This window comes from Bubalus kerabau, chromosome 4, assembly GCF_029407905.1.
Source record: "Bubalus kerabau isolate K-KA32 ecotype Philippines breed swamp buffalo chromosome 4, PCC_UOA_SB_1v2, whole genome shotgun sequence".
Classification (NCBI taxonomy): domain Eukaryota; kingdom Metazoa; phylum Chordata; class Mammalia; order Artiodactyla; family Bovidae; genus Bubalus; species Bubalus kerabau.
Window position 1 is genome coordinate 20,874,043 of NC_073627.1, and position 25,669 is coordinate 20,899,711.

Below are 25,669 nucleotides of genomic sequence, written 5' to 3' on the forward strand. Positions count from 1 at the left end.
GCACCAAGGAGGAGGTCCCCTGCCGCCGCCCCGAGGCCGTCCCCAGGGCGCTGCGGTCCCGCTGGAGCCACGCCTTCTTGGCGACAGAGGGCGGGGCATGCAGATTCGAGACGGCTCTTCCGCCGGAGAACCACAAAGCCAGGGCAGATGCGGGATTTCTCTTTTACAAAGTGGAGAATCCAACTTCTGCTCGAGAGTCTGGTGTAGTGCCGCCATAGCACTGTCAACGAGGCAAAGGAAGGGAGACCTGGAGTGAGCGGGACCCGGGTCACACTGAGTGCAACATGCACGACAGCAGGAGGGTGACAGCGACGGGCGGTGACCCGGTATCGCTTCTCGGCCTTTTGGCTAAGATCAAGTGTAGTATCTGTTCTTATCAGTTTAATATCTGATACGTTCTCTATCGGAGGACAATATATTAAATGGGTTTTTGGAGCAGGGAGTTGGAATAGGAGCTTGCTCCATCCACTTCACGCATCGACTGTGGTATTGCAGTACCTCCAGGAACGGTGCACCCCCTTGGGGACAGCTGTGGTGTCCAAAAATAGAAACTGGTGCATTTTTCTTAAGCATTAAGTCACTTCGGAAAGTTGATTTTTACCCATGGCTGATTCATGTCAATGTATGGAAAAACCACTATAATATTGTAAGGTGATTATTTTTTTTTAATTTACTCAGGTTTTCTTGTAGTTTGCAAGGGATCCTGGCATTCATGGGAGAAATAAGTAAGTTGCATGAGGGAGACTATGAGTTACAGTTCACTCTTGTTTTCTAAACATTCTATGGTGTTGTTTTTGTTTTGCTTTTAATTTAAAGCCCTGTGCAATCCCTTAAGAGTTTCTCCATTTCTTTGCCTGGGAAGTGCTTTATGTGGTTCACTTGAGCCTTGAGTTCTCTTAAAGACAGTCACTTCAGCTGTGCAGTCTTGGAAGGGGTGCTTTCTCCCCGCCCACAGTTGTGTGCCACTCAGAATAATGGAGTAGATCAAACCCAGCTCTACTACACTGCAGGTGGATTCTTGACCACCTGAGCCACATTCTCCAAAAGACAGCACCTTCTGCCCTGCAATCTTGGAAGGGGGCACTTCCAAGCTCCCACTTGATACTCCCTCCCACTTCCTCCATATGGCATCCTCAAAGCAAAACCAGAACACTAGCTTGACTTTCTTGTCTTCCATTACTAAAGTGTTCATGTTTCCTGATTTCAAGCAGTTCCTGCTGAGAGTTACTGAGATCCACCTGGAGGCTAGATTAGAATGATGGGCAGTGTGTGTCAGTTGTACTGACTGGGATTTCATTTATACAGGTAACTGACTGACAAGGAAAGGTCAGTGCCACTGAAGGAGATGGTATTATTCCTTAGCATTCCAAAGAGAAGAGTGCCTACAGTAAGACCACTGTGTCTTGTCTTTTGGATACACAAGGCAGGCTGTTCAGGTCAGCACAAAGTTCAAATCATGTATAAGACAGAACGAATTCCCTATATTGTCTCCTTTCGTTCTTTTCCATTGATTCGGGCATTTGACCAAGATCTAGGTGCTGGGCGCTGATATAAGTGCACCAGGTAGCGTGGTGGGGAAAGCAGTCACTAGGAATCTGCCCAGGTACCATGGGACAACTGCACTCATCTCGTGCTAGTAAGGTTATACTCAAAATCCTCCAGGCTAGGTTTCCAGAGTCCATGAACCAAGAACTTCCTCGTGTGTCAAGCTGGCTTTCGAAAAGGCAGAGGAACCAGAGATCAAATTGAGAACTTCCGCTGGATCCTAGAGAAAGAAAGGGAAATCCAGAAAAACTTCTACCTCTGTTTCATTGAGTCAGCTAAAGCCGACTGTGTGGATACTAAAGCCTTTGACTGTGTGGATCATAACAAACTGTGGAAAACTCTTAAAAAGATTGGAATACCAGACCATCTTACCTGTCTCCTGAGAAGAGCTACCCAAGTCCGAGATCAGGGCCGGCAGCCGGGAGGAGCTACCCCATGTCCAAGGTCAGGGGCGGCGGCTGAGAGGAGCTACCCCACGTCTGAGGTCAGGGGTGGCTGCCAGCCGAGAGGAGATACCCCGCAAAGGAGGTCAGGGGCGGTGGCCGGGAGGAGCTACCACACGCACACACACCCGAGGCCAGGGGCGGTGGCCAGGAGGAGCTACCCTACGCCCGAGGCCAGGGGCGGCGGCCAGGAGCTGCGGCCAGGAGGACCAACCCCACACCCAAGGAGCAGTGGCTACGCGGACGCAGGAGGGCCTAGAGGAGCTATCCCACGTTGAAGGTCAGGAAGGGCAGCGGTGAGGAGATACCCCTCGTCCAAGGTAAGGTGCAGCGGCTGAGCTTTGCTGGAGCAGCCGTGAAGAAATACCCCACGCCCAAGGTAAGAGAAACCCAAGTAAGATGGTAGGTGTTGCAAGAGGTCATCAGAGGGCAGACACACTGAAACCATACTCACAGAAAACTAGTCAATCTAATCACACTAGGACCACAGCCTTGTCTAACTCAATGAAACTAAGCCATGCCCGTGGGGCAACCCAAGACCGGCAGGTCATGGTGGAGAGATCTGACAGAATGTGGTCCACTGGAGAAGGGAATGGCAAACCACTTCAGTATTCTTGCCTTGAGAACCCCATGAACAGTGTGAAAACGCAAAATGATAGGATACTGGAAGAGGAACTCCCCAGGTCAGTAGGTGCCCAATATACTACTGGAGATCAGTGGAGAAATAACTCCAGAAAGAATGAAGGGATGAAGCCAAAGCAAAAACAATACCCAGTTGTGGATGTGACTGGTGATAAAAGCAAGGTCCAATACTGTAAAGAACAATATTGCAGAGGAACCTAGAATGTCAGGTCCATGAATCAAGGCAAATTGGAAGTGGTCAAACAAGAGATGGCAAGAGTGAATGTTGATATTCTAGGAATCAGTGAACTAAAATGGACTGGAATGGGTGAATTTAACTCAGATGACCATTATATCTACTACTGTGGGCAGGAATCCCTCAGAAGAAATGGAGTAGCCATCATGGTCAACAAAAGAGTCTGAAATGCAGTACTTGGATGCAATCTCAAAAACGACAGAATGATCTCTGTTCATTTCCAAGGCAAACCATTCAATATCACAGTAATCCAAGTCTATGCCCCAACCAGTAATGCTGAAGAAGCTGAAGTTGAACGGTTCTATGAAGACCTATAAGACCTTTTAGAACTAACACCCAAAAAAGATGTCCTTTTCATTATAGGGGACTGGAATGCAAAAGTAGGAAGTCAAGAAACACCTGGAGTAACAGGCAAATTTGGCCTTGGAATACGGAATGAAGTAGGGCAAAGACTAATAGAGTTTTGCCAAGAAAATGCACTGGTCATAGCAAACACCTTCTTCCAACAACACAGGAGAAGACTCTACACATGGACATCACCAGATGGTCAACACCGGAATCAGATTGAATATATTCTTTGCAGCCAAAGATGGAGAAGCTCTATACAGTCAACCAAAACAAGACCAGGAGCTGACTGTGGCTCAGATCATGAACTCCTTATTGCCAAATTCAGACTTAAATTGAAGAAAGTAGGGAAAACCACTAGACCATTCAGGTATGACCTAAATCAAATCCCTTATGATTATACAGGGGAAGTGAGAAATAGATTTAAGGGCCTAGATCTGATAGATAGAGTGTCTGATGAACTGTGGAATGAGGTTCGTGACATTGTACAGGAGACAGGGATCAAGACCATCCCCATGGAAAAGAAATGCAAAAAAGCAAAATGGCTGTCTGGGGAGGCCTTACAAATAGCTGTGAAAAGAAGAGAAGCAAAAAGCAAAGGAGAAAAGGAAAAATATAAGCATCTGAATGCAGAGTTCCAAAGAATAGCAAGAAGAGATAAGAAAGCCTTCCTCAGTGATCAGTGCAAAGAAATAGATGAAAACAACAGAATGGGAAAGACTAGAGATCTCTTCAAGAAAATTAGAAATACCAAGGGGACATTTCATGCAAAGATGGGCTCGATAAAGGACAGAAATGGTATGGACCTAACAGGAGCAGAAGATATTAAGAAGAGGTGGCAAGAATACACAGAACAACTGTACAAAAAAGATCTTCACGACCCAGATAATCACAATGGTGTGATCACTCATCTAGAGCCAGACATCCTGGAATGTGAAGTCAAGTGGGCCTTAGAAAGCATCACTACGAACAAAGCTAGTGGAGGTGATGGAATTCCAGTTGAGCTATTTCAAATCCTGAAAGATGAGGCTGTGGAAGTGCTGCACTCAATATGCCAGCAAATTTGGAAAACTCAGCAGTGGCCACAGGACTAGAAAAGGTCAGTTTTCATTCCAATCCCAAAGAAAGGCAATGCCAAAGAATGCTCAAACTACCGCACAATTGCACTCATCTCACATGCTAGTAAAGTAATGCTCAAAATTCTCCAAGCCAGGCTTCGGCAGTATGTGAACCGTGAACTTCCTGATGTTCAAGCTGGTTTTAGAAAAGGCAGAGGAACTAGAGATCAAATTGCCAACATCCTCTGGATCATGGAAAAAGCAAGAGAGTTCCAGAAAAACATCTATTTCTGCTTTATTGACTATGCCAAAGCCTTTGACTGTGTGGATCACAATAAACTGTGGAAAATTCTTCAAGAGATGGGAATACCAGACCACCTGACCTGCCTCTTGAGAAATCTGTATGCAGGTCAGGAAGCAACACTTAGAACTGGACATGGAACAACAGACTGGTTCCAGATAGGAAAGGGAGTACGTCAAGGCTGTATATTGTCACCCTGCTTATTTAACTTATATGCAGAGTACATCATGAGAAACGCTGGACTGGAAGAAACACAAGCTGGAATCAAGATTGCCAGGAGAAATATTATTAACCTCAGATATGCAGATGACACCACCCTTATGGCAGAAAGTGAAGAGGAACTCAAAAGCCTCTTGATGAAGTGAAAGAGGAGAGTGAAAAAGTTGGCTTAAAGCTCAACGTTCAGAAAACGAAGATCATGGCATCTGGTCCCATCACTTCATGGGAAATAGATGGGGAAACAGTGGAAACAGTGTCAGACTTTATTTTTTTGGGCTCCAAAATCACTGCAGATGGTGACTGCAGCCATGAAATTAAAAGACGCTTACTCCTTGGAAGGAAAGTTATGACCAACCTAGACAGCATATTAAAAAGCAGAGACATTACTTTGCCAACAAAGGTCCGTCTAGTCAAGGCTATGGTTTTTCCTGTGGTCATGTATGGATGTGAGAGTTGGACTGTGAAGAAGGCTGAGCGCCGAAGAATTGATGCTTTTGAACTGTGGTGTTGGAGAAGACTCTTGAGAGTCCCTTGGACTGCAAGGAGATCAACCAGTCCATTCTGAAGGAGATCAGCCCTGGGATTTCTTTGGAGGGAATGATTCTGAAGCTGAAACTCCAGTACTTTGGCCACCTCATGCGAAGAGTTGACTCATTGGAAAAGACTCTGATGCTGGGAGATATTGGGGGCAGGAGGAGAAGGGGACGACAGAGGATGAGATGGCTGTATGGCATCACTGACTCGATGGACTTGGGAGTTGGTAATGGACAAGGAGGCCTGGCGTGCTGCAATTCATGGGGTCACGAAGAGTCCGACACGACCGAGCAACTGAATTGAACTGAGAAACCTGTATGCGGATCAAGAAGCAACAGTTAGAACCTTCTATGGTACAACTGACTGGTTCAAAATTGAGAAAGGAGTATGACAGGCTGTTTCTTGTCACCCTCTTTATTTTGCTTTTACAGAGCACATCATGTGAAATGCCAGGCTGGATGAGTTACAAGCTGGAACCAAGATTGCCGGGAGAAATATCAATAACCTCAGATCTTCAGATGATACCACTGTATCTTTCTTGGCAGAAAGGGAAGAGAAAGAGCCTCTTGCTGAGAGTCAAGGAGGAGAGTGAAAAGCCAGCTTAAAACTCAATATTGGACTTCGCTGGTGGTCCAGTTGCTAAGAATCTGCTTGCCAATGCAGGGGACACTGGTTCAAACCCTGGTCCAGGAAGCCCCCGTGACACAACTACTGAGCCCTGCCAGGAGCCAGCACGGGAGTTCCCACCTGTGACAAAGGTCATGCGGAAAGGCCTGATATGCAAAGGCGAGTCAGGGCTCAAGGGGCCCCCCTGGACCTGCCCGAGCATCTACCCCAAAACCAAAATTTGTCTGTTTTACTATTTCACGACTTTCACCAACTCTTCTGACATTAACGGGGGGCTATCCCTTACCACCTTTCTCTGTAAGAAAATCAATTTAAAACTCTAGTTAATAAGTCTCCTGGGCATAATAGGAGTGTTTCAATTCAAACCCCTCTGATGACTTTCTAGCTTGCCTGACAGGTTTGTTCAGATTCACAGCCTCCCAACCACGAGAGGCACGGGAAGCTTAAGATATTCTAACAATGCAGAGCTTCTCAGAGAGTTAAAATTGTTAGAATAGAACTAGTAGAGGATTTCTTTGTTGAGCTAATGCTTGCTGCCAAGTTTCCATATCCCTTACCTACTGTGTCCCTGGGAGTGTATTGATTAATATAGTTGGTGTACAGAAATTTAACTAGTAGCTTTAATGTTTGTAACCTTGGACCCTTGAGTTAATTCTTTTCTTGCTATAGCCCACCACATTTTTGCCCTATAGGAATGCAACTTTATCTAATGCTTTCGGAGGGTGGCACCTGACTTTAGAATAATCACCTTTAGAGAAAAATAAGTTTTCTGAAGAAAGGGTCATAAAATGTTAACAGGCCTCCTGCCTGGCCAGAAGATGATGTAAATCACCTAAAGCTTTTGCATATGATAAGTTTGCAGAAAGAAAGCCTGGCTTTAGAAGAGCTAACACCTATCCTGCTCAAACTCTTCCAGAAAATTGCAGAGGATGGTAAACTTCCAAACTCATTCTATGAGGCCACCATCACCCTAATACCAAAACCTGACAAAGATCCCACAAAAAAAGAAAACTACAGGCCAATATCACTGATGAACATAGATGCAAAAATCCTTAACAAAATTCTAGCAATCAGAATCCAACAACACATTAAAAAGATCATACACCATGACCAAGTGGGCTTTATCCCAGGGATGCAATGATTCTTCAATATCTGCAAATCAATCAATGTAATACACCACATTAACAAATTGAAAAATAAAAACCATATGATTATCTCAATAGATGCAGAGAAAGCCTTTGACAAAATTCAACATCCATTTATGATAAAAACTCTCCAGAAAGCAGGCATAGAAGGAACATACCTCAACATAATAAAAGCTATATATGACAAACCCACAGCAAACATTATCCTCAATGGTGAAAAATTGAAAGCATTTTCTCTAAAGTCAGGAACAAGACAAGGGTGCCCACTTTCACCATTACTATTCAACATAGTTTTGGAAGTTTTGGCCACAGCAATCAGAGCAGAAAAAGAAATAAAAGGAATCCAAATTGGAAAAGAAGAAGTAAAACTCTCACTATTTGCAGATGACATGATCCTCTACATAGAAAACCCTAAAGACTCCACCAGAAAATTACTAGAACTAATCAATGACTATAGTAAAGTTGCAGGATATAAAATCAACACACAGAAATCCCTTGCATTCCTATACACTAATAATGAGAAAACAGAAAGAGAAATTAAGGAAACAATTCCATTCACCATTGCAACGGAAAGAATAAAATACTTAGGAATATATCTACCTAACGAAACTAAAGACCTATATATAGAAAACTATAAAACACTGGTGAAAGAAATCAAAGAGGACACTAACAGATGGAGAAATATACCATGTTCATGGATTGGAAGAATCAATATAGTGAAAATGAGTATACTACCCAAAGCAATTTATAGATTCAATGCAATCTCTATCAAGCTACCAACAGTATTCTTCACAGAGCTAGAACAAATAATTTCACAATTTGTATGGAAATACAAAAAACCTCGAATAGCCAAAGCGATCTTGAGAAAGAAGAATGGAACTGGAAGAATCAACCTACCTGACTTCAGGCTCTACTACAAAGCCACAGTTACCAAGACAGTATGGTACTGGCACAAAGACAGAACTATAGATCAATGGAACAAAATAGAAAGTCCAGAGATAAATCCACACACATATGGACACCTTATCTTTGACAAAGGAGGCAAGAATATACAATGGATTAAAGACAATCTCTTTAACAAGTGGTGCTGGGAAATCTGGTCAGCCACTTGTAAAAGAATGAAAGGAGAACACTTTCTAACACCATACACAAAAATAAACTCAAAATGGATTAAAGATCTAAACGTAAGACCAGAAACTATAAAACTCCTAGAGGAGAACATAGGCAAAACACTCTCTGACATACATCACAGCAGGATCCTCTATGACCCACCTCCCAGAATATTGGAAATAAAAGCAAAAATAAACAAATGGGACCTAATTAACCTTAAAAGCTTCTGCACATCAAAGGAAACTATTAGCAAGGTGAAAAGACAGCCTTCAGAATGGGAGAAGATAATAGCAAATGAAGCAACTGACAAACAACTAATCTCGAGAACATACAAGCAACTCCTACAGTTCAACTCCAGAAAAATAAATGACCCAATCAAAAAATGGGCCAAAGAACTAAATAGACATTTCTCCAAAGAAGACATACAGATGGCTAACAAACACATGAAAAGATGCTCAACATCACTCATTATCAGAGAAATGCAAATCAAAACCACTATGAGGTACCATTTCACACCAGTCAGAATGGCTGCAATCCAAAAGTCTACAAGTAATAAATGCTGGAGAGGGTGTGGAGAAAAGGGAACCCTCTTACACTGTTGGTGGGAATGCAAACTAGTACAGCCACTATGGAGAACAGTGTGGAGATTCCTTAAAAAACTGGAAATAGAACTGCATTATGATCCAGCAATCCCACTGCTGGGCATACACACTGAGGAAACCAGAAGGGAAAGAAACACGTGTACCCCAATGTTCATCGCAGCACTGTTTATAATAGCCAGGACATGGAAGCAACCTAGATGTCCATCAGCAGATGAATGGATAAGAAAGCCGTGGTACATATACACAATGGAGTATTACTCAGCCATTAAAAAGAATACATTTGAATCAGTTCTAATGAGGTGGATGAAACTGGAGCCTATTATACAGAGTGAAGTAAGCCAGAAAGAAAAACACCAATACAGTATACTAACGCATATATATGGAATTTAGAAAGATGGTAACAATAACCCTGTGTACGAGACAGCAAAAGAGACACTGATGTATAGAACAGTCTTATGGACTCTGTGGGAGAGGGAGAGGGTGGGAAGATTTGGGAGAATGGCATTGAAACATGTAAAATATCATGTATGAAACGAGTTGCCAGTCCAGGTTTGATGCACGATACTGGATGCTTGGGGCTGGTGCACTGGGATGACCCAGAAGGATGGTATGGGGAGGGAGGAGGGAGGAGGGTTCAGGATGGGGAACACATGTATACCTGTGGCGGATTCATTTTGATATTTGGCAAAACTAATACAATTATGTAAAGTTTAAAAATAAAATAAAATTAAAAAAAAAAAAAAAGAAAGAAAGCCTGGCTTCAATAAAGATTAAGGACTGCTGACCTTGCATGACTCTACCCATCCCCCCACCCCCACCCCATTATCCTCTATGCACAACTTAAGGTATAAAAACTACTTTGGAAAATAAAGTTGCAGGCCTTGCTCACCGAAGCTCGGTCTCCCCGTGTCATTCTTTCTCTTTCCTTTTCCTTTTCAGGCTGATCTCCCTGGAGTGCAGGGGCTGTCTGCGTTCACTTTCCTTCCTGGGCTTCTAAGACCCACTCAAGAAGGTGCCTAAGGTGGGGCACCTTCCGTGATTCGAGAGGGCGTCTGCGGCCTACATGAACAGAGCAAGTCCTGTGCTGGGGCTTTCTTGGCTTTCTGCGTAAACCAATGAATATCAGCCTCTTTTCTCTCCTCTATTTTCTTAACTGCAAAATTCTTTCCTTATCTCTTTATCTATTCTTTTAATCGCCGACGCCGTCCTCCCGAGGGAATCCCTGGATCCAACTGGGGCTGGACCCCGGTAGAGCCCGCACTCTAGAGCCCATAAGCCACAGTTAGAAAGTAGCCCCTGCTCACCACTAGAGAAAGCCTCATGCATCAACGGAGACCCAGTGCAGCCAAAAATAAATAATTAAACTTTAAACCTCAATATTAAAAACACTAAGATCATGACATCTGGTCCCATCACTTCATGGCTAATAGAAGCAAAGGAGAAAAGGAAACATATAAGCATCTGAATGCAGAGTTCCAAAGAATAGCAAGGAGAGATAAGAAAGCCTTCCTCAGTGATCAATGCAAAGAAATAGAGGAAAACTACAGAATGGGAAAGACTAGAGATCTCTTCTCAGTTGATACAAGCTACAAAACCAGCTGGTGTCCAAGCTCTCACTTGATATTCCCAGTGTCTCCTGATGCCATCTTCAAGATAGAACCAGAACACTAGCTTGAATCTTTTGTTTCTGTGCCTCCACCTTCTGTTGAGGTCTCTAACGTTACTCCTGTGGTTTGTTTTCTGTCTTCAAGCAGTTCTGGTTGAGAAACACCCAATTCCACCTGGAGTCTAGGTTAAAATGGTGAGCTTTCCACAAGTGTGTCGGTTGTACTGGGATTTCATTTATCCAGGTGACTGACTGACAAGGAGAGGTCAGTGCCACTGACAGAGTTGTATTGTTCCTTAAAGTTCCGAAGAGAAGAGGGCCTAAAGTAAGACCACTGTGTCTTTTGGATACACAAGGCAGGCTTTTGAGGTTAGCATAAAGTTCAAATCATGAATAAGCCAGAACGAGTGAAAAAGCCAGCTTAAAACTCAATATTGGACTTCCATGGTGGCCCAGTGATCAAGAATCCCCTTGCCAGTGTAGGGGATTGGTTCAATTCCTAGTCCAGGAAGATTCCACATGCCCTGGGAAAACTAAACCCATTGGACACAACTACTGAGCCTGTGCTCTAGAGCCCATGAACCACAATTAGAGAGTAGCCCCCACTCGAAAGTAGAAAAGCCTCATGCATCAATGAAGACCCAGTACAGTCAAAAATAAATAATTACTTTTTTAAAAAACCTCAATATTAAAAGCACTAAGATCTTGGCATCTGGTCCCATCACTGCATGGCTAATTGAAGGGGAAAAATGTGGAAGCAGTGACAGAGCCTGGAAATCAGAAGATGATTGTGTCTTGGCAGGAAAGCTATGACAAACCTAGACAGTGTGTTAAAAGCAAAGACATCACTTTGGTGTTGGAACAATGGTCCCTATAGTCAATGCTGTGGTCTTTCCAGTAGTCATGTATGGATGTGAGAGCTGGACTATGAAGATGTCAGAGGCCAGAGAACTGATGCTTTGGAACTGTGGTGCAGAAGACTCCTGAGAGTCCCTTGGAAAACAAGATCAAACCAGTCCATCTTAAAGGAAATCAACTCTGAATTCTCCTTGGAAAGACTGATGCTGAACCTGAAACTTCAATACTAGGCCACCTTATGGGAAGAACCCATTCATTGGAAAAGACCGTGATGCTGGGAAAGATTGAAGGCAGAAGGAGAAGGAAGACAAAGGATGAGATGGTTGGATGGCATCACCGAATAACGGATATGAGTTTGAGCAACTCAGGAGATAGTGAAGGACAGGGAAGTCTGGCGTGCTGCAATTCACAGGGTCACAAAAAGTCAGACAGGACTTAACAACTGAACAACACTAAACACCACATCCTCTATGCCAGGACATTTTAGTAAATGGATGTTTGGAGCAGGGAGTTGGATAGAACCTTACTCCATCCACTCCACCCATTGACCTGGTATGGTAGTACCTGCAGGAATAGTGCACCCCTCTCAGGGAAAAGAGCAAGTATGAAAAACAGGCTTCTTACATCTTTTTCAGTGTTTTCCTTGTTTTGCTCTGGGTACCTGTCTCATGTGAAGGTTTCTGTTTTGTTTTACCAACGTGTGATTTTCTGTTGCCCTGTTGGGGCGGTTTACTTAGGAGTACTGTTTCTTGTGAGGGTCATATCCATGGACCCACATTATGCAAATTTTCCTTTAACTTGCAAACCACTGAAATACGGAGCTGTCCACATCCTTTCATAGTTTTGTTTCTTTTTCATGTGGGATTATTTCTTCTATCCTGTAGACAAGGCCCTGCTGCCAACACCTAACAGATCTCTGAAACAGTGTGGGTTTGCTGGAGTCCCCAGGGGAAGACTCTCAGCTCTAGGAATTTTTAAAATTCTCGGCTCCACCCAAGTGTATTTTCCTTAAAAGAAGAAACTGACGAACAGAAAGGTTAAGAAACTTGTGAAAGTCACCCAGCTAGAAATTAGCTGAAGTGGGCTGTGAACAATATCTGTGAAACAGATATTGTTTCCTCCACAATCTTTGAAACTTCCTAGCTCCTCTCTTACATCTCATGGGCCTCTCACCCAAGAGGGAACCTGCCACTTGATTAAAGAGAAGAGACCTGAAACTGGCTATCTCTCCCCCATCCTTCATCCTTTGCCTTTGCCAGGAAAGGCGTTGATAAACAAACGGCAAGGAGGAAGTGGGACAAAGTGGGAGTGAAGAAAGGGACCCAGTTTGTCAGGGCAACACCGGGGACTGGCCCAGTCCAGTATCCTTTAAATAGGAATTCCAGTCCCCATCTCCACATCCAGCCTGGAGCCCTTGAAGCCTTCCTCCATTAATGGCCATTTTGTTTCCTGGCAGCCTCATTTCTGCAGCCCTTGTCCACAAGATCACAGCCCAGGACAGAGTGCTCTGGAGGATTTCCTAGAGAGAACATTCAAACATTCTTACTTTGAGCATTCATGGATGGAGTGCCTGCCAGGTTGAAGGCCTCAGTGAAATGGATCAGGACCTGCCCTCATAGAGTGGACATTATAATGAGGAGTAGGGAGAGGCAGACAGTGACTCAAGAGGGTCATTTCAGATAGTGATATAAGCCATCGAAGAAAATAAACAGGGAAATGTGCTGGAGAGTGACCGGGGGGAGAGCTACTTTGCATGGAGGAGGGGGTTGCTCATGAAGGCCTCTCCAATGGTGACATCAGAGGCAAGTTTAAGTGGCCAGGAGGCAAGGAAGCATTCCAGACAGACTCGCTGGGACCTACCTACTTCCTCACATTGGCTCCCTGACTTGGGTCAGATTCCAGCTGCTGAGTGGAGGGTCTTCCTCAGAGCTGTCTCCCCACCAGACCAAGCACTGAGCCCAGAAGCTGGTTCTTCTCAGCCACAGCTCCACAGTGCCCAGCACTGTGCCTGCCACACAGTAGGCAATCAGGAAATCTTCCATGATTCATGACTACATGATGGATTGACTATATACTCAAGGGTTTCCTTGCGTGTGAGATGCAAGCACCCAGCCTTAGCCGGGAGTTTCCTGGTCTGGGGTCCCTGACATCTTGAGGGTTGGGAGGGATGCCTATAAAACCCTGTACCTCCAGGCAAGGTCTGGGTAATACGGAACCCTCAAGCCTTTACTGGGGAAGAGGGATTTCTTAGAGGAGAAAAAGAGAAGCCATGGGAGGGATGACCCTGGAGAGAGAGGCCTCCCTTAAGGCCTGGTGGGCTGAACCCTGGGTTTAGAGTCATCATGAGTCCTGTCCTGACAAGTGAACTGGCTTGGAAAAGCCACCTCCCCTCTTGGAGCCTTGGTTTCCTCAGCATGTAATGTGGGGCTTAGATGATTACAGGTCCCTTTCCCCAAAACAACCCAGGCTCTGGAGTAGGGGAGGGTACAAGATGGGTGGACCTCACCTAGGAAGCAGCTGAGGACATCCTTGTCTCCACTGCATCCCAACCCAGGACCTGAGTGCACAAGTGAAGGGAGGAGAGGAGTCTGCAGGAGGAGGGATGGGAGGGGAGATGAGGTCCAAAAGCGGCTTCCGCCAGGGGATGACAAAGACACGAATTTCAAATTCCCTCTTTGCTTCCTCAAGAATACATTGGAGAGGAAAAAAATGCCCTGGTGGTCCAGGGTAACAATTCTGTTTTTGCATTGTACAGGACCTAGGTTACCTCTCTGGTTTGGGAAATAAGATGCCAAGGCCAAGAAAAGAAAGAATAAAATGGGGAAAACACAACTTACTACTTAGAATGAATGTGAAAAGGAAAACTGAGGGAAAGGGGCCCTTAGACACACTTTTCTCAGGCCAGGGGCCCATTCAGAGGCAGCTTATCCAAAACCAAGTCCCAGAGCCCAGGCCAGGGCGGAAAAGGAGCGGATGCTGCCCCCTGATGGGTGAGTCTGTCACTGCCTAACCCTGAAGCAAAGTGGAGTGAGTTGAACAGTTTCCTTTCTCTCCTTCTGGGGTTTTTTGTTCGTTTCTTTTTCTGGCCATGCCACCCAGCTTGTGGGATCTTAGACCCCATACTGGGTATTGAACCCTTGCCTTTTTTTTTTTTTTTTTTTTGAACCCTTGCCTTTTGCAGTGAAGGCATGGAGTCATAACCACTGAAGTGCCATGGAATTCCCCTGGAGTCTTCCTTTCAGACAGGACCTTCACTAGGTTGGGAATGGAAAAGCCACCCTTTACAAGTGGTTTTTGTGAAGGTAAGATGAGATGTAAATGAACATTTTCTGAGCAGGAAATTTGATTTCAGTGACATTTCTTATGTTTTTACTCAGGGCCTAATAGCTGGAGCTGGGAAGGCAGAGGCGGGAGGAGGCTGGAGGGCGGAGAAGGTTATAAAGAAGCAGTTGCAGCAGGTTGTGGTGTCTTAGGAGACAGATCCACTCGGGGACAGATTCCAGCATCCATCTGCACAGGAGACTGGCACTTGGGGAGACCTTGGCCTCAGAAGGGGCCTTGGGTGATCAGGAAGGAACAGCAGCCAGAGCCCCAAGAGGGTGACAGTGCCATGGGAGCAACAGCCTGCAGCTGTGAGGGGGGCAGAGCAAGCCCACCAGAGAGACAGGGAGGTGAGTTGACGGGAGAGAGCCAGGCTCACACTGTGCAGGGAACTTGCTGCCGGCCAGTTTTCTGAGCTGAGGGCCTCTTTAGAGCTTACACTGCTGCTGCTGTTCCTAAGTTGCTTCAATCGTGTTCTACTCTGTTCAACCCCATAGATGGCAGCCCACCAGGCTCCTCTCTCCCCGGGATTCTCCAGGCAAGAACACTGGAGTGGGTTGCCATTTCCTTCTCCAATGCATGCTAAGTTGCTTCAGTCATGTCCGACTCTGTGCAACCTATGGAGAGCAGCCCACCAGGCTCCTCTGTCCCTGGGATTCTCTAGGCAAGAATACTGGAGTGAGCTTACACAACAGGGGCCAATTCCCAGAGACCTTACATGTTTGATTCAGCTTTTTAAAAATGTATTTACTTTCTGGCTATTTCAGGTCTTAGTTGTGACACACAGGCTCCAGAGCACTCAGACTTAATTGCCGCGATGCATGGGGAAATCTTAATTCTGCACCAGGAATCAAACCGTGTCCCCTGCACTGGGAGGCGGATACTTAACCACTGGACCACCGGGAAGTCCCTGATTCAGCTTCTTGAATTCAAGATTTCTGTCAAGTCATCCATGTTGTTTGGCCCACACAAATGGGTGCATGCTCAAATTTGGGAGTTTGTCAGAATCATCTGGAGGACTTAATAAACACAGAGCTGGGGCCTTCGTTCAAAATTTCTGATTCAGAAATTTGAAGAATTTGTCAGACCCAGCCTAAGCACAGTATACATTGTCTAATTGGACCCTCATCCAGTCATTCAACACATATTCATCAAAAATCAAGTACATTCAGAGCACTACCATAGGTGCTGAGAATAGACCAGCAAACAAAAGGATTCCCATCAAGGTGAAAGTACAGCACTAATGACTGTATATTTGTGACTATACCTACATTCTATGTGTCTGTGTCCATATCTACACGTGTATCTCTGCCACGTGAGCATCATGGGTGTCAAAGCCACTTGGCAGCCAACAGAAATACAAGACCAGGGAGAGCGGGATGTGAAACAGGAGGCTCAGGGTGAGTAAGTGTAGATAGTTTGCAAGACTTCAAGTGGAATCATTTCTATTTTACAGGCAAGAAGTGACTTTCCCCAGGATATACTCATTAAGACATTCTGATGTGCTGCATTTCCTCGTGTAGCTTCACAAGTACCCTCATCAGAGAGGCATTCTTATCATCCATCCCCAATTAAAATATCAGGACCCCCAGTTTAAAAAACCTGAAGCCCTAGTGGTTAGCAGGATGCTTGAATGCAAATCCTTACTTCTTTTCACATTAGGCAAGATGCTTAGCCTCTCAGCACTTCCATCTGTAACAGTGCTTTCAAGAAATATGTGAGGCACACACATAACCAAACTGTTTGTTTTTTTTTTAATTTGCCCATGCTGTGTGGCTTTTGGGATCCCAGTTCTCCAACTGAGCATGGAACCTGGACTTCCGCAGTGAAAGCGCTGAGGCCTAACCACTGAACCACCAGGGAATTCCTTCCTGCAAGCAAAAGCAAATATTGTTAGGCATATTAAAAAAAGAGAAGTGAGTGAAATTAAGTTTAATACATTCTTTAACTCAAGATATCTCAGAAATTCTCTGGTGGTCAGTGGTTAGAGCTCCATGTTTTCAATGACAAGGCAGTGAGGGTTCCATCCCATCCCTCCTCAGGGTTCTTGCAAACCCTGGGGAACACCCCTCCCCACAGACACACACACACAAAAACCAGATATCTAAAATATTTCAATATGTAATTAATATCAACATTATAGAGATATGTTAGAATTTCTAATACTAAATCTTTGAAATCCCAGTGTTTTCCATTTGAAATTGGAAACCTTTGAATTTTCTGGTACCTCTGGATTTAGTGGTACCTCTGAATTCAGAGGAATCACCTGCCCAGAGTTCCCTGGCTGCATGTGCCTAGTGGCTGTGACAGCTCAGATCAACAGAACGTTTCTTCTTGTTTTTGGTCTGTAAGTAGTGTCTGACTCTTTAGGACCCTGTGACCCGCCAGGATCCTCTGTCAGTCCACTCGATTTCCTAGGCAAAAATACCGGAGTGGGTTGCAATTTCCTCCTCCAGGGGATCTTCCGACCCAGGAATCGAACCCAGGTTTCCTGTCTTGCAGGCGGATTCTTGACAACCTGAGCCACCAGCGAGCCCCACAGCTGAGGACGAGGAGCAGGGAAAGGAGGTCCTAGGCGGAGGGAGCTTTCGGTAGGAGGCCCGGGATCGGTTTGGTTCGTAGAAGCACCGAAAGCCAAGGGCGCTGGAGTTGGAGTGAACCCCTCCCGCGGCCCGGCCCCGCCCTCCGCATCCACACGCCCCCTCCCTTCCCCTCTGTGGGCCATCCGCCTTCCGCCTGGCCGGGAAGCCCCCTCCACACACCCTACCCTACGGAGCCCCTCTCTCCGCAGGCGGAGGCCTGTGTACCACACTGCAGTCCGGGCGTTTCTGGCGAGTCAGTCTTGCGACCTTGTCTTCAGGAAAACTCTCGGCCAACAGCTCGTCGCACGGGTCCCTCTCGCCACCCACCCCGCACCCGCTCCGGTCGGGTCTCTCCTCTCCACTAGCACCAAGGAGGAGCTTCCCTGCCGCCGCCCCGAGGCCGTCCCCAGGGCGCTGCGGTCCCGCCGGAGCCGCGCCGTCTCGGCGACAGAGGGCGGGGCATGCAGATTTGAGACGGCTCTTCCGCCCGAGAACCACAAAGCCAGGGCAGATGCGGGGTTTCTCTTTTACAGTGTGGAGAATCCAACTTCTGCTCGAGAGTCTGCCGCCATAGCACTGTCAACGAGGCAAAGGAAGGGAGACCTGGAGTGAGCGGGGACCCGGTCACACTGAGTGCAACATGCACGACAGCAGGACGGTGACAGCGACGGGCGGTGACCCATTATCGCTTCTCGGCCTTTTGGCTAAGATCAAGTGTAGTATCTGTTCTTATCAGTTTAATATCTGATACATCCTCTATCCGAGGACAATATATTAAATGGATTTTTGGAGCAGGGAGTTGGAATAGGAGCTTGCTCCGTCCACTCCACGCATCGACCTGGTATTGCAGTATCTCCAGGAACGGTGCACCCCCTCGGGGGGCTATCATTGAAGTACTAAAAAGCAGAAATTGGTTTTCTGCAGGATTGAACCACCTGAAGAAGTTTATTTTCTTATGTTTTTCTAATAGTGCTTCCAATCCTGAAAATTGCAGGAGAACAGCTGCAGCGTTTCTCCAGTTCCCTTTCTGATAAGGTATAACTGTGAGATTTGCTCAAACTGTGGGTTTTTTGAAAGACTACCTTTTGCCCAGCAGTCTCAGAAGGAATTTTCCCAGATTTTTGCCTGGTCCAAGCTATAGAAGGAAGGGGGTCTCCAAGCTTCTGCTTAACGTTCCTAGTTTCTCCTCCAAAGCACTAGCTTGCCTTTTCTGTCTTTGGATGTCTTCAACACTAATCAAGTGTTTGTGTTTTCTGATTTCAGGCAGTTCTTGCGGAGAGCCACTAAGATCCACCTAGAGTCTAGTTTAATATGATGGGCTTTAAAGTCAGTGTGTGTTGGTTGTACTGGGATTTCATTTATACAGGTTCCTGACTGACAAGGTGCCACTGAAGAAGTTGTATTATTACTTAGAAGAAAAGAGGGCCTAAAGTAAGACCTCTGTGTCTTCTGGATACACAAGGCAGGCTGTTCAGGTCAGCACAAGTTCAAGTCATGTTTAAGCCAGAGCAACTTCCCCATATTATCTCCTTTTGTTCTTTTCCATTGACTCGGACATTCAATCAAGATCTAGGTGCTGGGTGCCTGTCTAAGTGCACTGGACAGTGTGGTGGGAAAAGCAGCTGCTGTGGGAATTGGAAAAGACCATGATGCTGTGAAAGATTGAAGGCAGGAGGAGAAGGAAGACAGTGGATGAGATGGTTGGATGGCATCACCAAGTCAATGGACATGAGTTTGAGCAACACCAGGAGACAGTGAAGGATGAGGAAGTCTGCTGCAGTCCATGGGGTCACAAAGAGTCAGACAGGACTTAAACAACACCATATCCTCTATCCCAGGACATTTTAGTAAATGGATGTTTGGAGCAGGGAAGTTGGAGTAGAACCTTACTTTGTCCCCTCCACGCATCAACCTGTTATTGTAGTACGTTCAGGAATAGTGCACCCCTTTCAGGGAAAAGAGAAAGTATGAACAACAGACTTGTTATATCTTTGTTAGTGTCCTCCTCATTTTGTTCTGGGTACCTGTCTCATGTGAAGGTTTCTGTTTTGTTTTACCAACATGTGATTTTCTGTTTTCTTGTTGCGGCAGTATACTTAGGAGTACTATTTCTTGTGAGGGTCATATCCATGGACCAATATTATGCAAATTTTCTTTTATCTTTCAAAACACTGTAATAAGGAGGTGTCCAAATCCTTTAGAAGTTTTGTTTCTTTTTTAATACTGGATTATTTCTTCTATCCTGTGGACAAGGCACTGCTCCCAACATCTAACAGATCTCTGAAACAGTGTGGGTTACTGGAGTCCTCAAGGAGACTCTCAGCTCTAGGAATTTTAAAAATTCTCGACCCCACCCAAGTGTGTTTTCCCTAAAAGAAGAAACTGAAGAACAGAAAGGTTAAGAAACTTGTGAAAGTCACCCAGCTAGAAATTAGCTGAAGTGGGCTTTGAACAATATCTGTGAAACAGATATTGTTTCCTCCACAATCTTTGAAACTTCCTTAGCACTTCCCTTACATCTCCTGGGCCTCTCACCCAAGAGGGAACCTGTCACTTGATTAAAGGTAAGAGACATGAAACTGGCAGTCTCTCCCCCATCCTTCATCCTTTGCCTTTGCCAGGAAAGGCGTTGATAAACAAATGGCAAGGAGGAGGTGGGGCAAGGTGGGGTTGAAGGAAGGGACTCAGTTTGTCAAGACAACACTGGGGCCTACCCCTGTCCAGTATCCTTTAAATGGGAACTCCAGTCCCCACCTCCACATCTAGCCTAGGACCCAGGGAGCCTTCTTCCATTAATGACCATTTTGTTTCCTGGCAGCCTCATTTCTGCAGACCTTTCTCTCCACAAGATCACAACCCAGGACCTAGTGCATTGAAGGATTTCCTAGAGAGAACATTTAAACGTTCTTTGAGCATTCATGGATGGAGTGCCTGGCAGGTTGAAGGCCTCAGTGAAATGGACAAGGACCTGCCCTCATAGAGTGGACATTATAATAAGAAGTAGGGAGAGGTAGACAGTGACTCAAGAGGGTCGTTTCAGATAGTGACATAAGCCATTGAGGAAAATAAAACAGGGATATGTGCTGGAGAGAGCTACTTTACATGGAGGAGGGGATTGCTCATGAATGCCTCTCCAATGGTGACATCAGAGGCAAGTTTAAGTGGCAAGGAGACAAGGAAGCATTCCAGACAGGACAGACTAGCTGGGACCTACCTGCTTCCTCCCATTGGCTCCCTGACTTGGGTCAGATTCCAGCTGCTGAGTGGAGGGTCTTCCTCAGAGCTGTCTCCCCACCAGACCAAGCACTGAGCCCAGAAGCTGGTTCTTTTCAGCCACAGCTCCGCAGTGCCCAGCACTGTGCCTGCCACACAGCAGGCAATCAGCAAATCTTCCATAATTCATGATTATATGATGGATTGACTATATACTCAAGGGTTTCCTTGAGTGTGAGATGCAAGCACCCAGCCTTAGCCAGGAGTTTCCTGATCTGGGGTCCCTGACACTTTGGGGGTTGGGAGGGAAACCTATAAAACCCTGTACTTCCAGGCAAGGTCTGGGTAATACTGAACCCTCAGGGCTTTACTGGGGAGGAGGGATTTCTTGAAGGAGACAGAGATCATGGGAGGGATGACCCTGGAGAGAGAGGCCCCCTCAAGGCCTGGTGGGCTGAACCCTGGGCTGAGAGTCATCATGACTCCTGTCCTGATATGTGAACTGGCTTGGAAAAGCCACCTCCTCCCTTGGGAGTCTTGGTTTCCTCAGCATGTAAGTAGGGGCTTAGATGATTCCAGGTCCCTTTCCCCAGAACAACCCAGGCTCTGGAGTAGGGGAGGGTACAAGATGGGTGGACCTCACCTAGGAAGCAGCTGAGGACATCCTTGTCTCCACTGCATCCCAACCCAGGACCTGAGTGCACCAGTGAAGGGAGGAGAGGAGTCTGCAGGAGGAGGGATGGGAGGGGAGACGAGGTCCAAGAGCGGTTTCCGCCAGGGAATGACAAAGACACATATTTCAAATCCCTGCTTTGCTTCCTCAGAAATAAAACAAAGCGGAAATTCCCTGGCTGTCCACTGGATACAACTCTGTTCTCCCACTGCACAGGGCACAGATTACATCCCTGGTTGGGGATTTAAGGTCCCAATACCAAAAAAAAAAAGAATAAAATGGGGGAAACCAAACCTACTACTTAGAATGAGTGTGAATTTAAAAAAAGAAAAACTGAGGGGAAAGGACCCTTAGAGACCCTTTTCTCACGCCAAGGGCCCATTCAGAGGCAACACATCCAAAACCAAGTCCCAAATCCCAGGCCAGGGCAGAAAAGGGGCAGATGCTGTCCCCTGGTGGATAAGTCTGTCACTGCCTAAGTCTGAAGCAAAGGAGAGGAGTCTAGTTTGACAGGTTCCTTTCCTTCCTTCTGGGGTCTTTTTGTGTGTTTGTTAGTCTGGCCATGTCACCCAGCTTGTGGGATCTTAGTTCCCCTACCAGGTATTGAACCCTTGCCCTTGGCAATGAAAGCGTGGAGACCTAACCACTGAACTGCAAGGGAATTCCCCTGGAGTCTTCTTTTCAGACAGGACATTCACTACAGTTTGAGGTTGGGAATAGAAAAGCCACCCTTTTCAAGTGTTTTTTGTAGAGGTAAGATGAGATGTAAATGAACATTTTCTGAGCAGGAAATTTGATTTCAGTGACATTTCTTATGCTTTTGCTGCTGCTAAGTCGCTTCAGTCGTGTCCGACTCTGTGTGACCCCATAGACAGCAGCCTACCAGGCTCTGCCGTCCCTGGGGTTCTCCAGGCAAGAACACTGGAGTGGGTTGCCATTTACTTCTCCAATGATTTTACTGAGGGCCTAATAGCTGGAGCTGGGAAGGCAGAGGTGGGAGGAGGCTGGAGGCTGGAGAAGGTTGTGAAGAGGCAGTTGCAGCAATTCGTGGTGTCTTAGGAGACAGATCCACTCGGGGACAGATTCCAGCATCCATCTGCACAGGAGACTGGCACTAGGGGAGACCTTGGCCTCAGGAGGGCCGTCGGGTGATCAGGAAGCAACAGCAGCCAGAGCCCCAAGAGGGTGACGGTGCCGTGGGAGCAACCACCAACAGTTGCCAGATGGGAGGAATATGCCCACCAGAGAGAGACAGGGAGGTGAGTTGAGGGGAGAAAGCCAGGCTCACACTGTGCAGGGAACTCGCTGTTGGCCAGTTATCTGAGCTGAGGAACTCTTTAGCGCATTCACAACAGGGGCCAATCCCAAGACCTTACATACTTGATTCAGCTTTTTAAAAAAATATTTTTTATTTGCCTCACAGCTTGGGTGAATTTTAATTCTGGACTAGGGATCAAACTCATGTCCCCTACACTGGGAGGCAGACTCTTAACCACTGGACCACCAGAAAGTCCCCGATTCAGCTTTTTGATTTCATAGATTTCTGTCAAGTCATCCATGTTATCTGACCCACGTTGGAAGGGGGCGTAACTTTGAATAGGTGCATGCTCTGATGAGAGTTTGTCAGAATCATCTGGAGGACTTGGTAAAAACAGATTGCTCGGGCCCCCTTCCAGAATTTCTGATTCAGTGTGTCTCAGGCTCTCAGGCCCAAGAACGTGCATTTCTAACAAGTCCTAAGGGGATAACGATGCTTCTGGACTGGGGACCACTCTAGAGAGACCACTGACATGGAAGATGAATTCCAGTCCCGGCCTGAACATATCCAGAGAAGCTCCTGGGCAGATTACTTATCTCTCTCAGCCTCAACCTCTTCTGTAAATGGGATGAAAATATTTATCTCTTAGTGTCATTATGAGAATTAAAGAAAATAAAATGTGTGAAGGACTCAGCAAAGAGGTTGGCACAAAGTCCTCCTAGCTATTTAGCTTATCTCCATGAATAAAAAAATTTGGCCCAGGAAGCCAGTTTCATCTTCCTCAGAAAGCATACTAAATGACATATGCAAAACTGCAATTTCTTTTTCAACGTGTATGACTTAAAGCATTGCTTCTAACCTTTAATGTTCGCACAAGGGACTTCCCTGGTAATCCAGTGCCTAAGACTACGTGCTCCTGTGCAGGGGGGCTCAGTCCCACATGCTGAAACTGAGTGTTCACATGCTACAGCTAAAAGAGCTCACGTGTTGCCCACATGCGACAACGAAGATCGAAGATCCCTCAAGCCCCATCTAGGACACAGGGCAGCCAAATAAAATTAAATTTAAAAGTGCACACGGGCAGTAGAGACACAGACATAGAGAAAAATCTTGTGGACACAGCAGGGGGAAAGAGAAGGTGGGATGAATTGAAAGAGTAGCACTGAAATCTATATACAGAGCGTGCATGGGTGTGTGCTAAGTCACTTCCATCAAGTCTGACTCACAGTGACCCTAGGGGCTCTAGTCCACCAGGCTCCTCTGTCCATGGGATTCTCCAGGCAAGAATATTGGAGTGGGTTACCATGCCCTCCTCCAGGGGCTCTTCCTCACCCAGGGGTCAAACCTCTAGCGCCACCTGGAAGCCTCATATATACACTACCAAATGTAAAATAGGTAGGCATTGGGTATTTGCTCCATGACCCAGGGAGCTCAACCTAGTGGGGTGGGATGGAAAGGGAGGTAGGAGGGACGTTCAACAGGGAGGGGACATATGCATACCCATGGTTGATTCATGTTGATGTCTGGCAGAAATCAACATCGATGTGGTAAAGCAATTATCCTCCAATTAAAAATAAATAAAGTACACATGGGTACCCTGTGGACCCTACTAAATGCAGATTCTGGATCGGCAGGGATTCTGGATTGAATCGTGCCCCCGAACTTCATACTTGAAGCGCTATTTGGAGGCGAGACACCTGGGGGGTGGGACGCATCTAGTTTAAGAAGAGGTCATGAGGATGGGGCCCTCTTATTGGGATTAGTTCCCTTATGAGATGAGACACCAGAGAGCTTATTCTTTCTCTGTCTAGCACATGAAGACATGGAGAGAAATCTGCCATCTGGAAGCCAAGGAGAGGGCTCTCACTGGAACCTTGCCAGGCTGGAACCCTGACTGAGGACATCCAGTCTCCAAAACTGTGAGAAAATACATTTTCGTTCTTTAAGCCACAAGCCTATGGCATTTTGCTTCAGCAGCCCTGGCAGCCCCTTCAAAAAAAGCCAGAGGTCTGACTTGTGCCTGCATCCTGCATTTCTAACCAGCTCCAAGGTGATGGGGCTGTAGCTGTTCACAGACCACACTTTGAGCAGGAAGGGTCTAGAACAGATTTCTAGAGAGTTTCCCACAAGGCTGTATATTTTCCCTGATAAATAGTACTTTCAGTGTTCTCCTGGAAGTGGACAACAGAGATGTTATTATCACCCCAAACCCCTAAATGGAGAAGAGCATGGCAACCCACTCCAATATTCTTCCCTGGAGAATCCCATGAACAGGGGAAACTAGCGGGCTACAGTCCATGGGGTCACAAAGAGTCGGACACAACTGAAGTGACTTAGCACAAACCTCTAACAGCTCTGTCCCATCAGAGGCACCCAGCAAATCAGTGTCGGATGAAAGAATGGATGAGTGAAGGTTTGTGTCTGACAGCTGGTTGCCTGGCCTTGTGGGAAGATCTCTGGACTTGGGAGACCTTTAGAAGTATCATGGGTGAGTCTGGTGCCTCTCTCCCCTGAGACTTGGTGGTGGGAACTTTCCCCAGGGAAACGAGTGATGTACAATGAGATTATGACCAGGAATGTGCCAAAAGCAGCGCCTGGTTCCCCCACAGGGACACTAACAAACCATCAGTGGGTAGATCTGAGGCCTGGGAACAGTTTCTTGAGGGACTTTCCTGGTGGTCCAGTGGTTGGGACCCTGTGCTTCCAAAGCAGAGGTTGGGGGTTTGAACCTGTTTGGTGAAGTAACATCCCATGCCACACGGTGTGGCCACAAATTGTTTTAATTAAAAAAAAAAAAAAAAAAGCTAGTTCCTTGACTTCTGGATTGGAACTCCCTGATGCAAGGCTCAGTCAGTCTCCTTACCTGGAAGTTGGCCAGACCAACTGAGTCAAGGTCAGTTGGACCCAGGTAGGAGGATAAGAATGAGTGTAGGTGAGTGGGGCAGGACGAAGGCAGGGAAACTTACATCTCGCTGTAGTTTTTGTTTAATTTTATATGTCTGCTTAAGAACCACTTTTTTATTTTCTATGATGCAGAAAATATTTCTGTGCCTGATTTCACCCATTCTTTTCCTGTTGAATGGTTCATCTTTTATACTAAATTCCAGGGGCTGTTTATACATTAGAAAGATAAATACTTCTTCCGTGATTGACATGGCAAATATTTATTCTTTTTGTCTAGTTAATTTTCTCTCAGCATGTCGATTGATGGATTGTGTTTTGGCTGTGCAGCCACTTCTTTGCTAATCTCGGGCTCTCTCTAGTTGGAGCAAGTGGGGGCTGCTCTTTAGTTGCAGTGCCCCGGCTTCTCATTTCGGCGGCTTTTCTTGTGGAGCACAGGATACAGGCACAC

At 46.0% G+C, this 25,669-nt stretch overlaps 1 long non-coding RNA gene and 2 other non-coding genes across 3 annotated transcripts; all 3 read left to right on the forward strand.

Moving 5' to 3' along the window:
- Window positions 1-328: 328 nt before the first annotated feature.
- On the forward strand, window positions 329-520 carry LOC129651815 (U2 spliceosomal RNA). The gene has a single exon (XR_008714331.1). It is a non-coding gene; the product is annotated as a U2 spliceosomal RNA (small nuclear RNA).
- Window positions 521-17,052: 16,532 nt separating this feature from the next.
- Window positions 17,053-19,263, forward strand: LOC129651194 (uncharacterized). Its single transcript, XR_008714067.1, has 3 exons — window positions 17,053-17,182; window positions 17,707-18,208; window positions 18,437-19,263. It is a non-coding gene; the product is annotated as an uncharacterized LOC129651194 (long non-coding RNA).
- LOC129651994 (U2 spliceosomal RNA) lies at window positions 17,858-18,048 on the forward strand. Its single transcript, XR_008714480.1, has one exon. It is a non-coding gene; the product is annotated as a U2 spliceosomal RNA (small nuclear RNA).
- Window positions 19,264-25,669: the final 6,406 nt, after the last annotated feature.